Here is a 23,885-nt window from a genome sequence, read left to right on the forward strand (position 1 = left end):
ATTCAAATTACATTGTAAAATAGGCCATGCATGTGTGATTGCTGAAATTACCGAGTAACTAAAACTAGCATCATTCAAATCATACTGTAGTTGGAAACTATCATCTGCGGTTGGATATTTTTGTTGGAGTATTTTTTAATGCTGCATTATGTTGATATGATCAAATCTGCAATTTTAAAAAATACTAGGGCAAAGAGGATGTGATGGAGGCTGGACCTTCCTCAGTGGATAACTTTGAGTATGGGGCAGTTTTTAAATCATCTCCACTTCTTCGCAGTGGAAGCAATTATATGTCACCCAAAACCTTAACCCCTTTGAAGTTCCATTCTAGTTTGCTTGGCAAACATAGTACGTCAACTTTCGATTTATGTGAATCCGACGAACAGACTGTCAGTAATGACAGCGATGAAGAAAGTGTTGCTTCAGCCCCATATGATATGGATGGTTATTTTTCTGAGAATTTCAACAAAGAGTTTTCCAGTTGCAACGATATCAAAGATTTTGAGAAGCCCATTCTTCATGACAATGATGAAGAGATCACTGATTTACAAGCTACCACAAATTTGAGAAGCAAACAGCCAGTGCCTTTGATTAATAGAGGATCATCTAACATTGATCTTAAAGTTGAGTTGCCAAAGACTACCAAGAGATTCAGTGATATGATGCTTGAAAAACAGGAGGAGCACTACATGAGTCCAGATAGTTGTCATCATCCTCGCAATAATGTTTACCCTGTAAGTGTACAAGTCAGATGAAATCTGAAGTTTTATGGTGCTCTTGGTAACACAAATTTTGACAAATTTTTTTGCCGATTTTCTCATTGTAGGATACGTCCTTTTATTGTAATAGACATAATGATGTAGGAGACTTGGGTACCCCGAGTGCTCCTCCGGTCAATGCTATTGGAGAGGAGGTACATGAGCCTAAAGATGAAAAGAAATACACGACTGTAATGGATGGTACAATGGATGGATTTACCAGCAATGGACTATACATTCCTGGAGTTGGAGACTGTTATGATGAGTCTAAGCCAATTATATCAGAAGTAACATCAGAAACTTTGGAATACAGTGGTTAAACAGAAAAGTATGCTAAAATCTAAAATATTGGTTCTTTGACTAATTGCCTTGTTTAATACTAATGTGGTTTATTGGTCACATCTATTTAGTTTTTTAAATAAACTTCTGTCTTTATCTTTACAGAGTGAATCATTCAACCACTTCGGTGAAAGAAGAAATGCTCACACCCCACTTTCTGCCAGAGATTATGGATCCACCTCCTTGTTATGATACTAGGTGCCTTGTCTTTTCTTTTCGCTAACTCATATATAATTCCAATTTTCCATATTTTAGCTAGCATGTATTATCAATTGGCGATTGAGAAATTTATTATTGTACTCGTATGTATTATCAGTTGGTTATTGAGAAGTTCATTCTGCAGTTTCTATCTTAACATTATAAGCAGCAAAGCGGAATTATTTTCTGATATTTAATCATTTGTTATCATGTCTGACTTGCAAAATGCTGCAGTGGCCAACATGCCTTCCAAACCCTTGTAGCATATGATGCCTGCATTCGACTATGCTTGCACGAATGGGCAAAAGGCTGTCCAGATGCACCCGAGTTTCTACGTGATGAATGCCTTATCCTTCGGACAGCTTTTGGGTATGCCACCTTTTGGATGTTTGAATTGTGAAGTGCAGAATAAGTGGTTGTCAAGCTAAACTATTCATGTGGGTAATTGTAGGCTGAACAAGATCCTGCTACATCCACTTGGTATGCAGACAGAAAAAGGTGGAGACTGTAAGACCGCAGAAGAAACATGCAGTAGAAAGCCAAATAAAGTACTCCGTAAGATTAGGGTGGAAGGTAGGTTCATGCTTCAGTTACATTTATTTATGTTTTTGCATGTGTGATCTATTTGAATGTCTTTACTTTAAAATAATAAGCTCCACCTCTGATATTCTCCTATGAAATACTGTGAAGTTGGAGTCTGCTTCTGTCTTCAGAATGTCCTAATTTCATTCTGAAAATTTTTGAATGGTCATGTGACTCTTGTTAATGTGGCAGTGAAAAAGCTACGCATTATACCAAGGAAAAAACTTAAGAGCACATTCTCGCAGCGAGGTGCATTATACATGCAAACAGGAACAGAGTATGTGCGGCATGTTTCATCACTTTTGAAAACCAGCATCAACTCAGTTATGAACTCGTCATTATCACTTACACGTGAAGGTCTATATTTTTTGCCAATTGACAGCTTATCATGCATACATTTTAGGTAAGAAGAAAATTGACATAATTTGCTCTCAAAAAATCAATATAAGATTGACATAATTTTATTGCTTAGGAGACATTCACCCTGAACTTCATACAAAATTATTGAGACGATAATAAGTCCTTTTAATGTAGCTCAACTATTTATTCTAAAGATGTGTCATTATGTATATGTGAAAAGAAGGATATAAAGTAAAAATAAGATAAGAGTGTATTGTATGGGGCCTCTGGGCACTTTACTACCTTAAGACTTCACATAGGATGCATTATTTGACATCTTAAGTAATGTCTTTCCTTACTTCTTCTATGGTTTAAGAATTTACTGGATTGAGGTTTGTCTAATTGAGTAAATTTGGGAGAAACTTCAGGAATTAAATAGAGCTGCTTGGAAAATTTCATTATTTGAAGTCTTGAGTAATGCATTATTTAAAGTCTTAAGTAATGCCTTAGCTTCTTCTATGGCTTTAGAGTTTACTTGATTGAGGTTTGTCTGTTTGAGCTTAATTTAAGAGACACCTTGGGTATTATATAGAGCTGTTTGAAGATTTTCATTTCAGTAAGATCTTCTGTGAGGAATTTAAAACTCTTCTCTGAAGTATTTAAATCATTACAGAAAGTGCTGGTTCATTCTCTCAGAAAATCTGCTCACGTCACTGTAGGTTCCCCAATCTTTTTGCTACTTTTAAGGTCTGAAATGCTTTTATAACTTACATAATGCATGCAGAACATTGTTAACTTGAAGGCATCAATGATACTTTTCATGTGCATAGTGGCAAAAGAACTAATTATTTGAAGACCCTTATTTTGGAGGTCTCTTGTGAACATTTCATGCCACATTACACTTTAGGTGGGGGCCTTAGCCTTGTGCCTTAATTGTGCTCTTAAGGAAAGAGTAAATATCATCTATGGGCCTCTCATCTATATTATGATTCATTTAAGTTGCATGCTTCTAATCTGTTTTACTTCCATGTCAATGATGTCTTACCATGTTTTCAGAGCCTCTGTCATGCATATTCTTTTTAAAGAGCTCCGTAGAAGATGCTCAAATTGATTCTGGCTCTGCAGTATGCTTACATTCAGGAACTGGCGAGTACCATGACTTGTAAGTTTGGTTGTTTTATTTTGACCCCTTTTTAGGTTATAATGCTATTTGTTGTAAAATTTATTGCGAAAAAACTTTTAGCAATATAATTAAGCTGTTGAGATTTAATGAAGTAACTAGTGTGTGGCTCGGGCGATGCTTCGAGTTGCTAGTTTGTAATTAACGATTTTTGCTTTATGTATTGATAATTATCTTCAAAATGTAATATTTTGAATAAAGATTTGTATTAGGAGAACCATATACAATATTTGTAACAAAATTTAATATAAGTTGTTAAATTATCCTATGATATGTAACAAATAGTACAATTAAGGACTAATCATCTTATCCAAGTTAACTATAATTTTGTTGGATATATTCACAAAATATATGGTTAGCTAAGGTGGTAAGACTTGTATCGTAGTACTTATTGGTCTCAAGTTCAAGTCATGATGTAAGCAATTTTTAAATGTTAAATCTAATTCTTGTTGTAAAGGTGACATGACATATTTATAGTGTTTAAATACATGACACGTGGCATATATATATTGATGACTTGGCGTGGCATATATTGATGACTTGGCACGTTTATAGAGCTTAAAAGGGTGACACGTGGCACATATTCTGTTTTAGGAACGCTTTTAAATATATAAGTATAGATGAGTCATATTAAACCCATGTACGAAGTATAACTATAAATTATAAATGTCACTAATATATGCAGCTTCTAAATTTTCTTCCATAGTCCCATAACGGTTTGTTTTAAAATTTGTTTACCTTTATACTGTCAATAATTTGTATTTCTAAAGTTTAGCACGGAAACATAATTAAATGCAATTAGGAATGTAAAAGATATTATTTGAAAAGATGTGAAAACTGATGTGTTCCTGTATTTCAGCTTTCCAGAAAGTCAAGGGGATGTACTTCATGTTGAAGTTAGAGATACAAAACAAATGCCCCTTGGTCATGCTTCCATTCCACTTTCAGTGTTAGCTGATAACCCTGTATGTATCCTTTTCAAGATATACATTATTCTTTTTACAGGATGCTCAATATTTCCATATGTGGCATACTGACTTTTGTACATGTTCATATCAAACAGAGTGACAAAGTTCGATGGTGGCCTATCTACCATGATGACCATGAATGTATTGGAAAGATCCAACTTTTTATGGCTAATTTAATTACAGATGAAGAAGGTAGACATACAAAGGTCTGGTTCCCTTACTCCCATCCTGATTCATATAATGTGTTTTAGATGGAGTTGTTCCTTTTCTATATGGGAAATGCGCACATGAAAGTTTTTTTTTTTCCTTTCCTTCTTTTGTTTTTAACTAATTTACTAGTGTCTAGTCAGTAGGAAACTGTTATATTTTCCCATAGCTCTTCTTACATTCCTTGCACCTCTCTGAGAACGTACATTGTAACAAGAACTGAGGGCCTATGTTATTTGTTTATAGTGAACCTCAGAGAAAAGTATGGTTCAGATCATTTTGGAAGACATGTCTTAGTTTACCTCCTTTTCCCCATACCAAGAAAATAATTGCGTAGTTTACCTCGCAAGCTAGCTAAATAGAGTATCTCCATTGTAAATGTCTCAGGTGAAGAACTCTAAAGCCATCAGAAAATATAGATTTAACAAGGGCAATCTTCACTGTTTGAAAGATACTCCATCCATGCTAATTCTTTTCGTGATAGGGTTTGACACCAAAATTAATGCTAATTTGTGGGGGGTATTGGGGCTTGGCATTTGATATTTGGAATACTCCCTTCGATCAGCGATGCTTTTCATAATAGGGTCATGACACGATTATCGAAGGTAAAATATTGATGGGGTATAAAATGTGATAGATATTTTGGAATAAAACAAACGAACTATAAAATTAAACTTATGATTCGGATAGTTTCAGTTAATCATAATGATACTCTAAGGCATTCAGCTGCATACATTTATGTTGGTTATACTAATGCATAGTTGCGTTCTTATATGTCTCTGTTATTTACATGTTACAGAGTAGTGTTGTCGTTGAAACTCTTGCATATGGTATGTTGCTGGAAGCTGCAATGCGTGCACAACACTTCCATTCACATAATTTGTGTTTAAATGGTCCTTGGAAATGGTTGTTAAATGAGTTTGCAGACTATTATGGGGTACTAGATTCTTACACGAAGTTAAGGTACTAATATGCTTTCATTTTTCACCTCATAATAATCAAAAGTATTATACAAGTATTGGTTTATTAATTTATAGTAATCAAAGCGTCCTGACTCATGAGCTCTCATTCTAATTACCCCATACATGATTAAAAACTATATAAGAAAAGTTCAAAAAAAAAAAGGTGAACCAATCTCCTATTCATTCAGACCTACAGTTGAGTTAAGAGAGAAATGAAGAAATTAAAAGAAAGGGACCAAGAGGGCTTGAAAAAAGAAAGGAGAATATAAAGCAATAGGTTCAGAAGCTTGCAACTAAATGGTTACCTGAGTAAGATATATAGAGAGTGGTTTAAGGGGGAATGGACGTCCAGACTAGTCATCAATAACAGATAACTGTAGGCATTAGATGATCTAAATCTCAATCTTAAGTTTTAAAGGATTTCCCTTTGCTTAAATTTGGAGGATGAAGCATGGACTCGATTACTGAGAGACAAGAGGAATAAGTCAATTGGAAAGATTGTAATATAGGATACTTTTTATTTATATCCTTTCAGATCTTTATATAAATAATTGATGATGAGTCTCAGGTATTAATAAGATAGATGCTAGATCACAATTGTTAATTAAATCAGAGTTTTTGTAGGAACTTGCTCTTGTTTTACATATCCTTGTGAAAATTCCCTTTCTAAAGTCTTTCGTTAACTGTAATGTGCTATTAGGTATCTCTTGCATGTTATGAAAGTGGCTACTCCAACGAAAGAATGCTTGGAGCTTATACTGGATTTGCTTATGCCTGTTATCAAAGCTAGAGGTGAAAAAAGATTAAATAGACAAGAGGTAAATTCCCTATAATAAAATCTTTATTTGGAATTTCGTTTTAAAAAGAAGTATCACATTATCTAAGGGATTAGATAATGAGATACTTCTGGGATTAAGGCCTTGCTTAATTGATTGATCATTATCTAAGAGATTAAGCTCTATGCCAATCAGATATCACATTGCATCAGGTATTTCATGCATTATAGTTTTAGAGTCGTGCATACAGTCGTGTATACATCACTTCAGGATATTAATCCAAATTTTTTCTTGACACCATCTTTCATTATATTCTTATTTAATGGACAAGTCTTTTTTAATGGACACAAGTTTTTCACCAAAACTTAAATGACATAGCTCCATTTTTTTATTGCATGATTTGCATATATTGGAAACACTTTACCCCACTTTTGATTTTGCCATCTTTGGCTCTTTGCTGCTTTTAACCTAATTAACCATTTTGATGCCTACTTCTTTTATATGCTTGTAAAGAGCTATAGATATTATATCATGTAACTAGAATGATATTCTTGGGGCCAGGGCCAAAGTTCATCCACTAGAAATTTGTGACTTGTTAGATTATGTAAATTGCATTGTGGAGGTGTATTTTCCATTCTTATGGATTGTTGCCCTGCCCTTCATGCAGAAAACCATTTTCTTGGAATGAGAAACACAAGTTGAGAGTCTCTTGGCAACTGTTTTTTGAAAATTACAAGTCATTGGATGAACAATCAGCCACATGTTTGACAGATTCACTAACTCCAGTACCAGAGACAACGTCTCCAGCTTTGGCTCCAGCAGTGCAAGTTTACTCCCTTCTTCATGATATTCTTTCCCAAGATGCACATGCATTCTTACAAAGGCATTTGCAGGTGGTAGCAATAGTTTTTATAGCTAAATGCATTATCCTTTTATTGTGTAAACTATTTGGATGCACTTAGTAACTAGCACTATTACTAAATTCTAAAATGTGATTCTCCATGCATGTGCTCCAATCCTCTTTCTGATTAAAAGTTCTTTTATTTTACTGATAATCTCCATATAATTTCGTCTAATGTTGCATATTGTTGCTATTCAGTACTGAGGTAAATACTATCCATTTCTTATTTGCCAAAAAAGCATCAGTACATGAGTACATCGCCTATTGACAATATTGAACAAATTTGGTTTGAAGCTATGCTTTTTTGAGTTTTTCATGCTTCAAGTCAGTCCAAAATAACTTCACCTCTTTATTTGCAACAATTTGGTTTGAATCTGTGGTGTTTCTCCTTTCTGACTCTATAATGCATTTTTTCATGCTTCTTTCAAGGTTTTGTTTAATTTCTTGTCATGCGATATCTTGCAACTGTTTTGAAGTAAAGGGAGTATATCTGATGCTTGAACCACCAGAACATGTACATGATGTGACGATATATCTGATGCTTGAACCACCAGAACATGCACATTTTACTGTCTTTTTAGGTTAACATATGCTTAAATATATGTAAGCAAATACACACACTTATTTAACAATTTTTTTAATAATTAAGATCTTATTGTGTTAGTGTGTTACACTGGATTTATATGTACTTAAGTGTTGTATTCGGGAATTTACTTGGTATAAAAAGCATTCATAACTTAAAACTTTTAAAGTGAAAAAGACTATGCTAAATCCTCAAAGAAAATGTTATTAGATAAATCGAATACTCCATTGTATTATTTTTTTAAGATTTTTAGATTGCATGACAATATATGACCCAACCTGATTAACTCTGAAACCAAACTGATTTCTAAAAATTGTTGACTTTCTTCAAATAGTGAGATTATTTCTTGTCATCCCTCTTCAAGACTATTTAAAGATATGTGTTAACTGTTTGATATTGGAATCAAGAATCTGATTATGAAACATGAGGCAAATATGTGGTTCTTACGATATTTCTTAATTGGCATACTTGCGGTGGATGGCAGCCATCTATAGCTAGGTATGAGGCAAAAATGTGGTTCTTACGATATAGCTGGATATCAATGGCAGCCATTTATGTGAAAACTTTGGAGGCTTTTGATGAAATGCTGGGTTGGTGTCACTATTCTCACAATCACCATGAAGGGAATTTGATGGAGTATATCTTTAATTTAAAGGAATACTTTCCAGTTTGGTAGTAGTATGTAACAGCAAGGCCATGGACAAGGGCCAACTTTGTATTTTAGTAGTTTTAAGAGTTAGTGTCTTGGCAAAATAACTAAACAAGTACCAACCGAAACTATTCTGATATCACTCTCTGCAAGAATAAAGAATCATTTTGAGCTAGGCTGTTTAAATAAGATTTGGCCGTTTGGGTCATGCTATGGTGATGAGTCATTTGATTTGGTTAAACAGTTAATCAACATGGGAAAGATTTAGGTCTATTGTCAATTAACTTATTATGCTTAATAAAAGACCCTCGTGACTTTTTTGCTTGGATCGATTTTGGTACAGCTTATTATTGGTTCGTGTAAATTTGGATTCAGATCAGGGGTAATGTTGCCAGGGTCAGTTATGCTAGATGTAGATGTATAGTTCATAAAAGTATATGAAAATCTCCTGTCATAAGGAAAGAATAAAGGCCATCTCTCTTGTCTCTTTGAATGTAAAATTTACTGAAGACCTTGAAACATTCTTACATTAGTTTAAAAAAAGAAGCTAATGGCTGAATAATAATCTCTGGACTCCTTTCTAAAATGTCAGACAGCAGCTCAGAAAAGGTGTCGAAGGCATATGTTAGAGGCAGATGAATTCATGTGAAGCAACTCTGAGAATATCCTGATAGACCCAATATCTATCTCCACTGCATATATGAAGATAAAGAACCTTTGCATTAACATAGGTAGAGAGATTCTAGCAGACATCAAGATCCACAATCAGCATATACTTCCCAGGTATTGTTCTCTATCTCTGTACATCTCGATTACATGATTTTTAGCCATGCTTTCTGTTATTCTTCTATAGTTTTATATATTTATAATAAGAAAATTTTCAAGGCCTTTTAATTATGGAAAATTGATATATAGCCTTAAGGGCTACATATAAGGAGCTTTAAGTGGAAAATGATAAATGAAATATAAAATTCATTATACTGAAGTACATGTGATGTTGTCTTGCATTCCTAAATTAATACCAAATTAGGAATGATATTAAATTCTTATTTTCAGACTTAAAGGCTGCATACATCATTACCCTTAAATTATACCAAGTATGTTAGTTGTGAAATTTGCTTTCCTTTTTTCTCTAGTCTTCTTTTCAGAAGGATCCTTCAATTGCCTGATACCTCTTTTGCTCATGTGATCAGTTCAATTGACCTTTCAAACATTACTGCTACCGTTTATAGCACTGAATTGTCAAAGAGGTTCAAAGGGTTCCTTGCAGCATGTCCTCCGTCAGGTCCTTTGCCACATGTGAATGAACTTCTGGCAGCAATTTCTGATTTCGAGAGGGATCTGGAAACATGGAAAGTAAGGTACAAAAAAAGAGTTTTCAGTCCTGAAAAGTATGCTACATTAATTATGAGGCCAAGTTACAATGTTGCCTGATTTCCTCTACTATAACTTGTCTAATTGAAATGTAATTTTTACAGTCCTATTCAAGGTGGTGTAGACTGCAAGGATCTATTCCACAATTATATAATGGTGTGGGTACAAGAGATGCAACTTCAAATGCTAGATCTCTGCAAGGCAGAAAAGGTATGCTGCCTGTTGCATGTTTACAATATTTAGTGTAATCTCAAAATTCTGCTTACCATCCCTTATGGATATTGGAGCAGCATGCACCATTGTCAGGCATCTCCCTTCGGAATACATAATTAATTGGGGATGGGAAGAAGCTTCAAAGCAACTCAAATTAATTTTGTCTTGAAATGCTGTAGCTTAGCAATTTAATTCATATGAATTTCAATTTACTTGCCTGTTGCAGACACCATGGTCTGGGGTAACAGCCAACCTCTCTACCTCACCATTCACAGAGGATATGTATTCAAGGATAAAGAATTCCTTAACACAGTATGAAATGGTTATCGGCCGGTGGCCTCAATACTCGTTAGTTTTGGAAAATGTAAGCTCAGTACATAAACTGTGAGATATGTATGCTAACAAATAACAAAGACCTTTAATCAGATTATATGCATCTGTGAAACTTTTACAGTTTTTGTTTAGGTAATTCTAACAAATTGCATTCTTGAAGGTTGTTGCTGATATCGAGAGAGCAATCTTAAAAGCACTGGAAAAGCAGTATAGTGATACTTTGGCTCCTTTAAAAGACAGCATTCCGAAGAAGCTTGGTATGCATGTTCAGAAACTGGCTAGACGACAGTCAGTAATAATCTATGTGGTCCCAAATCAAGTGAGTTAATATGCATATTTTTCTAATGCATGCACTAGAATAGTGTTCCATAACAGTGCTCGTTCAACATCATTTTGACGTTTTATAATGGTTCAAATGCAGCAATGATGTGCACCTTACTAACATTAAGAATACTGCAAATGTTTGCTACTCTTCTTAAAATTTAATGCTTGTATTAGAACTGCTTATGGATCCATTGTTGTGAGAATAATATAGAATTTGAAGGTTATTATTGATTTTATAAAGTTTGACTCTCATTCATTCTAATCTTCATAAGAAATGTGTTTTTGTTAGGGATATATTGAATTTTGATGTAGTATTAAACATTGAACTTCATGCTAACATTGCATCATTCAATTGTGAAGTTGACAATTTTTTGAAGAGGGAAAGAACATCCCATAGGAAAAAAAAAATCATATTAACCTTCTTCCTATTTCCCTTTCCCCTTTATCTGTTTTGGAAAATTTTCTAAGTTCTTGCTGTTTAATAGTGGAAAAAATAAGTAATTCCTGTTTTCATGTTCTCTGCTATGGTTCAGTTTTGCCTATACATGCAGCCAAATCAATTGCAGTTTATTAAATTTTTGTCTGTTTCAAAACATTGCAGTTGGGTACTTTTATAAACACTTCAAGAGAATGGTTGAAGTTCTACATTCCCAAGTTGAGGATATATTGAAATCCTGGGCTTCATGTTTACCCACAATTGGCGGTGAAAAGTTGTCCTATGGGGAGCAGATGAATGGTATAACTGTTTTGCTGAAGACAAAGTACAAAAACTACATGCAGGCTTTGGTGACCAAACTTTATAGCAATGTAAGTCTTTTTTTTTTGTATTTATTCTCTCACTCTAATTTGTACTATAAAAGAACAATCTAGCAGAAGCCTCATTGTTTATTTGGTGTCTTTCTGGGGTTTTGGGGGTGGGGGGGTGGGTGTTTGCTAGTTACGATTGCTTTCATTTATGACATATATTATTATACACTAGTTGTTGATGCAGAGAATGTTCAAATGGTTGAAACTTTATTTTTTAAAATGTTTTTTTATATTTATTTAACTATAACTCCTAGTATTTATTTGATTGCCAGATTTAGAACCATCACACTTGCTTTCTGTCTGATCCAACATTAGAGAAAATGTTTTATGTAGCTACTTAAGTTTGTTTGAGATGCGTTTGATTTATAGGAAAATATTTGGAACTGAACTTTATCTATGATAGTAACAAAACTATTTTCAAGGAAATCATCTTTGTAGTTCTGTTTTTCCATTGGTTCCTTGCTAGTGGAAGATGAGATAAAGAAAGTTGCTAACTGCTTGCAAATAAGTGTCAAAAAAGAAATGAAACATTATGTTGCTGACAAATTTTTTGCTGCAGATGCAAGCTAATCGAAACACACAGCTTAAGAGAATCCTGGAAGAAACATCATACTCAGACAGTGAGCCTGAAGTTCGTGAGAGAATGTTGATGCTGAACTCCCAACTGATTGATTCAATAGCCAATTTACATGACGTTTTCCCAAGCCAAATATTTGTGGCACTTTGTCGTGGATTTTGGGATAGAATGGGGCAGGTATGAAAGTGAATAAAATTTCATTTTAACAAACTATGCCATAATCACTGATGGTCTTAAGTATATTTGCTCATAATTTCCTTCAGAGTGTGTTAAGGTTCCTCAAGGGAAGGAAAGAGAACCACGTTTGGTACAAAGGATCATATTACGCGCTTGGGGTAAGTAAATTATTTGCTTTGCATTTGATGTTTTAAGTGATGTTCGGTTGGAGGATGTATGAGCAGAAAACAGCATACAAATCAATATATTTCCCTTTAAGTTCAGCTTTCCAATGTATATGTACTAGTTGTGGAATGCCTGAGTTGGTATTCTGATTTGTAGATATAAGACGATGTAATCGTTTCCCAGATGCAACGATTGCAAGGCAATTGCCTACAGGAGAAAGATCTAGAACCACCCAGGTCGGTTGTGGAGGTTCGATCCATGCTTTGTAGAGATGGAACAAACGGAACAAATCGATCAAATTATTTCTATAACTAGTATGCCACTTTGCCCTCCCCCCACATATTGTGTAATCAATTATCTGTCATTTCTTTTTAATTCTGTTGTATTATGTGTATAGTCATGTATTTTTCCCTTTATTTTTATTCTTTGTGTACATAAAACTCCTTATTCTTCATGTAGAAGTCACATTATGATGATTTACATGATACTTCAATTGAAAATAATTACATTTATTTTAAAAATAGAATGTCTCAATTTTCTTGCTTGGATTATTAGCCGCCATGCAATCATGAATCTATAAAATATTACACATTAAAATAAAATTTAAACCAATAACAAATTAAAAATTACCCTTTGTATTGCTTCTTTTTTTTCTTTTTTTTTTAAAAATTTTACGAGACCTTTGTATTGCTTGATCATTGTATATTATTGTATTTATACAAAACCTACAACGATCTTCCTAAAAGATACCATAATCATAAAGCCTAAGGAAATATTCAGTAAATAATATTTTAACATAAATAACCTTAATTATATTATTCTCTTAATAATATTAATATGGAAAATATATCACGCATATATATTCTAATATTGATCATATCTCATATAGAAATTCTTGCCTTGATTGATGCGAGATGCATTATTCTGGTGATCTTGCCTTCAATTTTTATTAACAAAAAGAAAAAATGAGAACATTTAGCTTTTTGAACTTATCAATCAATTAAGAACATCATTCTTTTCGAACCTGCAAATATATCATTATAACAGCAAGAATACCTTTTCTTTTTATTCGTCATATTTATTTATTATTAATTTTCCAATGCAAAACCATCAAATCTCTCATTGGATTTATTTTAGAGCAAAATAAAACACAACCAAGAAAGCAAAATCATATCAAAACACTTATCTTAAAGCACAAGGAGAATCATTTAACCTCGTCTTACGGCAGAGGCGGATTTGAGTTCAACGTGATGGGGTCAATTATCCCATTAATCCAAAAAAAAAAAAAAAAAATTAGTTCTTGTTATAAATATTTAAAAGAGGAAGAAATAAAGATTTCCTTAACATTGAATTATATAATATAAGAAGTATAATATAAAAATTATGAGTATTCTATTGATATACTTTTTTTTCACGAAAATATTGATATACTATTTATATACTATTGATATACTATTTATCCTTTCTCCATTTTCTTAAATACAACATTTCCCATAAATAGAAATGTCATATTAAATGCAACATACTATATATATGATAAGTTTATTTTAAGGGAAAATGGAAATTAAAAATCTCACCTTTGTTCAGTTTTCCAAAAACAATCTCACATTTCAGTTATTCCAAAACAATCCCACCTTTGACAAAGATCTTCTTTTAACGATCCCTGACTTGTTTGATTGTTTTGGTAATTTATTTTCTTACATTAGTGCCACTTGTCACCATTTAATAGGTTTATTTCATTTTTTAAAAAAATTTAAAAAAACAAACGCATCCCTAGCTACCCCACTATGCCCCACCTAAGGCCTAAACGACCGATCAACCACCCCACCTCCACCCATTGTCCCGCCTCGAGATGAACAACCATATCCTTCCCCTCCCTATCCCCACCTCGCCTTCACCAACAATCTAACCCCATCCAAATTAGAGCTTCTACTAATTCCATAACTGGCGTCCAAACCGCCACAGTTGATCAAAGGGAAACAAAAAAATCCACCACTCTCTCTCTTAAGAAAAACACATAAAATACATTGCGACTAGTTTCATTTATGCAGTTGCAATGACAACTTGTTTTTGGAAGGTTGAAAATGAGCTTAGTGATGAACTCGTATTAGAGCTTCTACTAATTCATATTAGAGCTTCTACCATCTCCTTCCCCTCCCTATCCCCGCCCCGCCTTCGCCGACAACCTAACCCCATCCAAATTAGAGCTTCTACTAATTCATATGTTTTGTGCATGTTAATTCTGCTCTTTTAAACTTGTTACATTATGTAGCATAAGGCTTGCACAATACATGACTATAGTTTATCTGATGTACTTTTGCGAAAATGAAGCAATTTCTGACATTGAACTTAATTATATTTCTTTTGATCATCTTCCTTCCAACATCTGAAGTATGTTGTTCATAATAACAGGGGAAAATCTTTACAAGAATCCAAGCTTCTTCGTTAGAAAAGCGGTTCATCTATGTAGGAGATGGAAAAAATGACTACTGCCCAAGTTTAAAGCTAACAGCAAAAGATTATGTGATGCCAAGAAAGCATTTTCCTCTGTGGGATGCAATTTGCATCGACCCTGCACTTATAAAGGCGTCGATTCATGAATGGGAGGACGGCGAAGAGCTTGGGAGGAACTTGATTAACTTAATTAGCTCTTTGATGATCATGAAAGCAGATGAAGTTCTTATGGCTGAAGAATATCCTTTTGCTGACTGTAAGTCTGATTATGTTGCTGCACCTGAGTCCTTTCAGAAGTCGGTCCCGGCCCGATCCCTCATTAAGTATAAATCTATGATGTGAAACTCCTTATCTTTGTGGTTGAAGTTGATCAATTTCTGAGTAATAGCATGAAAACCATGACTTTGCAAGCAGTGTATGTAGTCAAAGGTACACACTTGATAATGACTCAAAATAGTAATGGTGATGTTGCCAGTGACTACAGAAAATCTATGGATGTAGTGATGTAAGCTTGATGTCCAACTAAGGTGGCAATTGAGTTGTTCGGATTAGGTTATAGCTTGATTCGGATAACATTTGTAATTTTGAGTCATTCGATTCGTTTTGAGTTCAGTTATAATACGAAGTCTTAAGTTGATCAATGATAATTTAGATTTTTTGTCAGAACTTACCTAGATTATTAATTAAAACATTTGTGACCTTTTTTGCCCTTTATTTTGGTACCATTTCATTTAATTATGAGAAATTTTAGCCGACATCCAACCAAAAAGTCAAACTTCAGACCACAGGTACAAATCAATTGTCCTTGTTAGCTCATAGCTAGAGCTTCCCAATACACAGCTGTGTGAACTCACTGCTTTTGTCCAATTATTATTAGGTCATGATCACTTACAGTTGAAATTTCTTGCAATTTGTAGACTTTTAGTCGAGTCAGTGTGTATTTCATCATGTCTAATTATGGATGTAATTAAGTTAAGATTATGATCATTACAAATAGAATCAAAGGCTCAAAGCACACCCTAATGCTTTTTAAATAATGATGAATAGTGATGAATTAACCTAAACCCGACTTGATTCAAACTATATTTACACTGATCACATCTCATATAACAGTACTACTTTCACACTAACCACATCTCAGAAACCTGTACTATAGAAAACAACTTTTTTTTTTACATTCCACAATTCGTTGTGTTAGAGTCGAATACATTGATGAGGACTTGATCAATAGATGTACAAAAGTACTACATGTCTATATTACATTTCACTAATTTTCCAAAGATATAATATGGCATTGCTACAGATAAAGCACTGATAGCTGTGTACTGTTTTGAGCATGAAGAAAAGGTTTATAGAAGAGGAAATATTTACTCTACTAGCTCTGGGAAGCAGAAGCAGAAGCAGGAGCAAACCCAACACAATCAATTCCCTTCTTCGCCGACATCCACCCTAATATAATCCCCTTGATATAACACATATGCCTTGACACAAATATGTGCAGCACCAGTACGGTAGACTGTCGAGCAACTCACTGTAGGACATAGATAACAATTACGGTGACAAACCTGCCCAAAATAAAACCCACTGGTATTAGAAGTGTGGGCTTTCAGAAAAGAAAGACAAGCCTAACAAATAAAACAAATGAATTGCACCTTAATGTGCGTTTCAAGATTATCCCTATCAATCGTACACTTCTTGCACAAAGTACATATCCAAGGTTTGTGGGGCACAAAACCAACTGCAGCAGGAGGTGCAGCTTGAACTCTGACAGCTGGATCGATTTCTTCCTACATTGAAAATTAAACAAAAAAAGATAAAATTAAAAATAAAAAAATAAAAAAAAAAAACAAACTAAACTCGAAGAATCAATAACCAAAAAACAAAAATCAAACAACAAAAATTCCGATAATACTCACTGGTCATAGTATCATAAAATAACACTCATACATCATTTATATACTACATGTTTTAAATGTTTGTAATATTGTCCTAATCCTTAAATAAACCACTACCATTTCACCAAAATATTCATGCCTAAAATTTCTTCATAACCTTCTAGGGCTTCTATCACAAAGCTGACGTGAAAATATGTTAGGAAATCCAGCCAGAATCTATTTTTATTCTACAAAATGTGACAATATATTCTAAATATCCTTAAACAATGATGTGACTATCATTTGCAGATGGAGTCAAAAAATGAAAATGTGAAAATGTAGTGATGCTTAAAAAAGACAGAAAGATAATCCCAGCAGCAATCTATTGTATGCATATCTCAATGAACCCAATGGCCTTTGAGAGATTAAGCGCAATCTATCATTAAATGCAGTTATGTACAATGAGAACTACATACATATTTGAAAAGCTATCCAAGGCATGCACATAGCAACACTTTTTAATTTAAATTATCTTCAATAGCACGAGCACAAGTATACCAAGAAGATAGAAATTGCCTCACATTGCCAACATATATTGAACGGGCATCAACCTCCTCCTTTTCATCTTGAGTCGGGTTAGCACTGGTAGATTCTTCAAATAGAAAATAAAGTTAATAAATAAACAAGATTTAAAACATTCACCAATTTCCTTTAAAAAAAAAAAAAAAAAAGATCACCAACATGACAATATAGAAGAAGATAGAAATCATGTATTACAAAAGCTTTGTATTATAGAATTAAATTTTAGAGATGCCAAAGTAAAGCTTCTTAAAGCAACTCAAATTCAATTCCAAAACTTGCAATACCTAGGGGGTATTAAATGGTAGATCTAGGGTTGAGGAGCTATAAAATTTAGCAGACAATGGAAGAAATTATTTAGCATGTAAATAAGATTGTGAGATTCAAGCATTACGCCATATTCCAAAGAAAATTCAAAGATTACGCACAGCCAACGAACCCCCCAACTTGTTAAGGTAGTAAGTGCAAATTTATCTTCCCCTTCTCTAGCCCCACCAAAACCACACCAAATTTAACAACCATAGTAAGTACTGCTAGAAGAGTATTGTTGTTTGGGTTTTGAGATAAAGAAGGGAGTATTATGATCAGTTCTTGTTGCCCGGGAAACCAAAGACTTATTATACAAGTATTAAGCTAAAGTTTATTACTTCCCTTTATTGTCTGTTAAATCTCTGTACCTTTAATTGAAACTCTAGTAAAGCATACATAGAGAAGAATAGCAAAGTTTTTTTTCTTCGGTTCTAAACTTAGCTATGACATCAAACAATGAAACAAATGTGATGTGGCATAGTATTCAAGGATGAAGGGGGTATAGAATATACGGGACTTATTTCATTGTTCCAAAAAACATAACACCCACAAAATCAAATGTATTTGAGACCAATCAAAAGTACAAAAGAAGGCACTCACGAGCAACATTCTCAGTTTCATTCTCCAGCTTTCGAGTGTTCAGAGATGTGCCAACGGATGCAGCTTTGTTAGTCCCAGCAGCCGCTGCAATCAAAACCCGGCAAAGTAAGGAAAATCATCAGAAACATTGATTACACCCAAAATATATAATTGCAATGCAATCAATTATCTTTCTGCAGTCCAGGTGCAAAAATTAACCAATAATATACCCAAGTCTGCTTCCTATTACAATAAAATCCAATAGCTCTTAAATAAAACTACAAAAAGAATCCAAACACGGATCAATCCCGATAAACCTTGCATGGAAACAGTGCAACTGGTCAAATTAAAACCTTCTTAACTTATACCAAACTTCAACAAACCCTAACCATATATACCAATCAACAATCATCAAACATCCACAACAATCAACATATAACAGTGGGAGCACTAACCATAATTAGCACAATACATATAAAATTCCAAACGTTCATCATAATTCCTAAAAATTAAAACAAAAGGGAATGAAAAGCTACTCAATTAGCAGAATAAATATCTAACAATAGCGTTAAATACACGCATTCGAACAAAACCCTAAAATCAAATTCACTAATTTAGTAATCCTCAAAATCAAATTAACAAAACCCCCCAAAACCCTAATTACAAAAATCCATCAAAATAGAGGGAAATCACCAAAAAAGCATAAAACTCCATTGATTTAATTCAACCCAACAATTAGATAAAAGTAATCATACTTGATATTACCTATAAAACCAAAGCCCTTAAGTCACAACAATCATACAAGTCCACACCCACTAAATCAAACCCCCAATGGGAAAAATAACAATGGAATGAAATCCTACAGGTCATTCTGCTAAATTATACGAAGTATAAACCACCTAAGCTCACCCCCAAATCCAAGAATAAAATCTTATTGACTTTCAAAAAAAACTTCAGCGTAGCTGAGAAACATTTACGGTGCATTAATAGCCTAGTAGGTCACTATGAAAATGTTACAACGAAAAGCATTTAAAATCTAGCAATTAGCATCTCCACTACAGCACCACTGAAATTTTCTCTGAATCCTATTCATAAAAGACTTTACCAAAACAATTGGATAATACAAATTCTCATAAAATCCCCAAATTACAAATTCAATATCATCGGTGGACATTACCTATAAAAGTATAAAACCAAAGCCCTCAAGTCACAACAATCATACAAGTCCATATTGGAAAAGGATAAGCTTGCCAATCATATCCTTTTAGGCATTTATTCAATTTCCTTCTTGGATCAATTCACCCACTGCACCCCAAAGAGGAATATGGGGCAATTAGAAAGGGATGGAGGAAATACAAATTATAGCTCTAGAAGTGGTTTATACAGATTGTGCAGATAAGATATAGGCCAAGAGGGAACATAAAACTATAAATAATACATACAAAGTATTTATCAAATTCTCCACAAGTAACTAGATGCAATACTTACGTCACATCAATCTTGTGGTTACCAGGCTTTTGGAGGCTATTAGTTAACCACGGATGTTCAGCTCTGAACTTTCAGGCTGCATCTAAGGAAAATCCTAATAGAGAAAATTAACTTTTCCCATTATCCTCAATTTGTTTAGTAAAGAAGTGAAAAATAAGTCTTATGTTGAATTTAGTTTTTCTCAATGATAGAAAGAATTTCCCTTAGTCAAGAAAGAATGCAACATTTTTCCTCCCTTTCCCTTAGCTTCCTCCACATCCCTTTTTTCCTTTTCCCTCCACCTTTTATAGCACAGAACCAAAACAGCGGAAAATGAAGTAAAGACCCTAATTCCCTAGAAAACAAATTCAGTTCAAGTTGTTGCAGAGTATTTTTTGAGCCAAACATAATGTTAAATTGAATTCAAATTCCTCCCTTACACGAATACACAATCAGCAAATAAATTCAATAAAAAAAAATATATAAATATTTTCTCAATAAACTGTACTAAACTGCATGCCCAAACAGTAAAAAGAACCTTTGAATTAGGCTATGTTTTAATGAAAAATATTTATATATACCACTTTTCCCATTTGAAAAATTTGAGATCTTTAAAAAGTAACAATATATTAACAATGAAAAATAGATACTCCTTTATCCCTTAAGAGAACACACTTTTAACTTGAGGTAATCCCAAAAAAAAACAAAGCAACAAACCAACCAAGCTGACTACTCAATCTCTGAGATCTTGTTGCCCGGGAAACCAAAGACTTATTATACAAGTATTAAGCTAAAGTTTATTACTTCCCTTTATTGACTGTTAAATCTCTGTACCTTTAATTGAAAATCTAGTAAAGCATACATAGAGAAGAATAGCAAAGTTTTTTTCTTCGGTTCTAAACTTAGCTATGACATCAAACAATGAAACAAATGTGATGTGGCATAGTATTCAAGGATGAAGGGGGTATAGAATATACGGGACTTATTTCATTGTTCCAAAAAACATAACACCCACAAAATCAAATGTATTTGAGACCAATCAAAAGTACAAAAGAAGGCACTCACAAGCAACATTCTCTGTTTCATCCTCCAGCTTTCGAGTGTTCAGAGATGTGCCACTGGATGCAGCTTTGTTAGTCCCAGCAGCCACTGCAATCAAAACCCGGCAAAGTAAGGAAAATCATCAGAAACATTGATTACACCCAAAATACATAATTGCAATGCAATCAATTTTCTTCCTGCAGTCCAGGTGCAAAAATTAACCAATACTATACCCAAGTCTGAATCCTATTACAATAAAATCCAACAGCTCTTACATGAAACTACAAAAATAATCCAAACACGGATCGAACTCGATAAAACTTGCATGGAAACAGTGCAACTGGTCAAATTAAAACCTTCCTAACTTATACCAAACTTCAACAAACTCTAACCATATATACCAATCAAAAATCATCAAACATCCACAACAATCAACATATAACAGTGTGAGCACTAACCATAATTAGCACAATACATATAAAATTCCAAAAGTTCATCCTAATTCCTAAAAATCAAAACAAAAGGGATTGAAAAGCTACTCAATTGGCAGAATAAATATCTAACAATAGCGTCATACACACGCATCCGAACAAAACCCTAAAATCAAATTTGAAGGAATTATGTCTTCGATAAGTGCAATTACTAGATATATCAAGGATCACTATTATGGAGATAATAAGTTCATTCTATAGGGTCGTCAATATCTGGTGCTAGATATGATAATTGATCTTTGGGTTAGTTAAATAGCCCAAAGCCTTATAGAATGGATCCTATGAGGTCACACAACAAGGGTATTGGGTTAAGCAAGTAAGAGGCCCATTAATGGGCCTCATGAGCAATTAACTAATCATGAATTGGAATGGGCTAGCATAGTTAGATTGGAATTAGGTTTTGGGCTTTTGACATGGGCTCTTATTTAGAGATGAGATCTATAAATAAGATCCATGCCTAGGGTTTGTAGTCAGCAGTCATAATTCACACACAGTGAATTTTGACATCAAGGCAACCAATCCTAAAACCCTAATTCTCTCTCTCTAACTCACGGTTCTCCCTCTCCCCTCACGTATGTACGGCCGCCCCATAGGTGGTGGTTCGTGGTGGTTATCGTGGTGGTTCTTGGTTAGTATGTCTCTCCTCTCCGTAGAAGGTCAATTGAAGGGTTCAATTGCAACTAACTAGCATTAGTGGAGGTCTTAATCTGTGCCCGTGGACCAAGTAGAGGAATCACGCTTGAGGTTCTTTATCTCCCCATGTTCTTGCTCGATCGCACGTGGAATCACGCTTCAAAGGTACAATTATGTGTTCTTTATGTGTTATGCAATGATCCTTGGTTTAGGTACTTGATTGAATATGATTCATGTTATTTCCGCTGCGTAGTACCTATAAACTCCTACAGTGGTATCAGTTAGCCTATTGCATTTACGCATATTGCCAATAATTCTTTGATAATCCACAATTTTAATTCAATTAGGAGGGAGAATATTTAATTATGGGTCAATTATTATATTAAATGTGATTTAACTCTTGGAATTGATTAAATGTGATTTAATAATGCTCAAAATAGCCATGAAGACATCCGATTTTTGCCCTATTATGCTCGAAAATTTCGAAAACCCTAACCCTAGATTCGAATTTTTCGAAACCCTAAACCCTAAAATTTCGAATAACCCTAGTTTTGTGTTTTGGTTTTGAATAATTTCGATTGTTTCATACTTCATGTTTTTAATCTAGTTGATTTCATGTATAAATTATGAATTTTGCATGATCATTATTTGATTTAAAAGTTAAATTAAATTGGGTATTATTTTCATGAAGAACCCTAGATTTAAAATTAGATTGTGAATTTAATTTTAATTGGATGAATTAGCATAAAAGTTATGTTTTAATTTATCATGGACCACATGAATTTTATTTAACAAAAGTTGTTGTTTAAAATTGATAAAAAAAAAAGGATTATAGCAGCGGCAACCGCGGCTGGGTGGCGCAGCCACGGCGGCTGCCGCTGCAGGTGGTCCGGAGGGAGGGGTAGGGTGGGGCAGGACATCGGAACAGCAAGGGCGGCGACAGCAGCACCGTGCAAGGGCTGCGTGGCACTACTGCCGCTGCTGCTGCACCGCTGCTTCAGCAGCGTACACCGCAAGGTGTACGGCCACTGTGGCCGGCTTAGGCTGGCCACACCACGGTGGCTGGTGCACGGTTTTTCAAAAAAAAATTGTTTTTATTTAAATTATTTTGTTTTTAAATATATTTCAAGATAAAATCTTATTTTATTTGGAGATAAGATCAAATTTCAAAAGTTGGTTTTTGATAATTATCCTTAATTAAAGTTGTTAATTTTAGATAGGATTTGTTAGAATATTCTGAGCATATTCCACAAAGATAAAGATTGATTTAAATAATGTGATTACCCCATAATTAATTTTGGGAAAAATTAGAAATAATAATCCCAACTTTCATCAATTTTGCTACAATAATCCCAACTTTGGATTATTCTGGAATAATCCAAACTTTGGGGGTTCCTCTTTTTCTTTAGTCCTAATGACCGGTTACCTATTGAGAAGGTTTTTTTTGTAATGTTTTATAAAAGCCACGTGTCAGCACATGGTTAGTCCAAAATTTAAAAAAAATAAGTAAAAAGAAACTTTGAAAATTAAAAAAAAAAAAAAAAAAAAACAAAACATACTTCCCCCTTAACCACCAGCCCCCCACCCAAACCACCCCCTTCACCAGCCCTCCCCCACCCCTTCCACCAGCCCCCACCCGAAAACACCCCCCACTCAGCCGGAAAACCACCTCCACCCCCCGAAAACCACTCCCCATTCGCCGAAACACCTCCCCCTCCCTTCCCCCACCCACGAAACCTCTCCCCACCGCTGTTTCTCCTTCACTCAAATCGCCTTCTACTCCCGAAAACCCCCTAAAACTCCTCCCCACCGTCGAAAACCCTAGCTGCTTAAGGTATCCGGGTAGTGGGAGGATCGATTGGGGGTTTTTGGCAGGTGGTGGATCGGGTTTCGTTGGTGATTTGGGGTTTTGTTGGTGGCTTCTGGTTTTGTTGATGCTTTGGGGTTTCGGAGGTGGTGGATTCGGGTTTCGAGGTGGTGGATTCGAGGAGGGAGGAAGACGACGACGGTGGAATTGGGAGGGTTTTGTTGGTGGTTGCGTGGAGG

At 34.4% G+C, this 23,885-nt stretch overlaps 1 pseudogene; it reads left to right on the forward strand.

Moving 5' to 3' along the window:
- Nucleotides 1–203: 203 nt before the first annotated feature.
- LOC145619643 (uncharacterized) lies at nt 204–15,375 on the forward strand (annotated as a pseudogene).
- The last annotated feature ends 8,510 nt before the right edge of the window (nt 15,376–23,885 follow it).

The sequence above is a fragment of the Chenopodium album genome, chromosome 27 (assembly GCF_948465745.1).
Source record: "Chenopodium album chromosome 27, dcCheAlbu1.1, whole genome shotgun sequence".
In the NCBI taxonomy this organism is placed as follows: Eukaryota; Viridiplantae; Streptophyta; class Magnoliopsida; order Caryophyllales; family Amaranthaceae; genus Chenopodium; species Chenopodium album.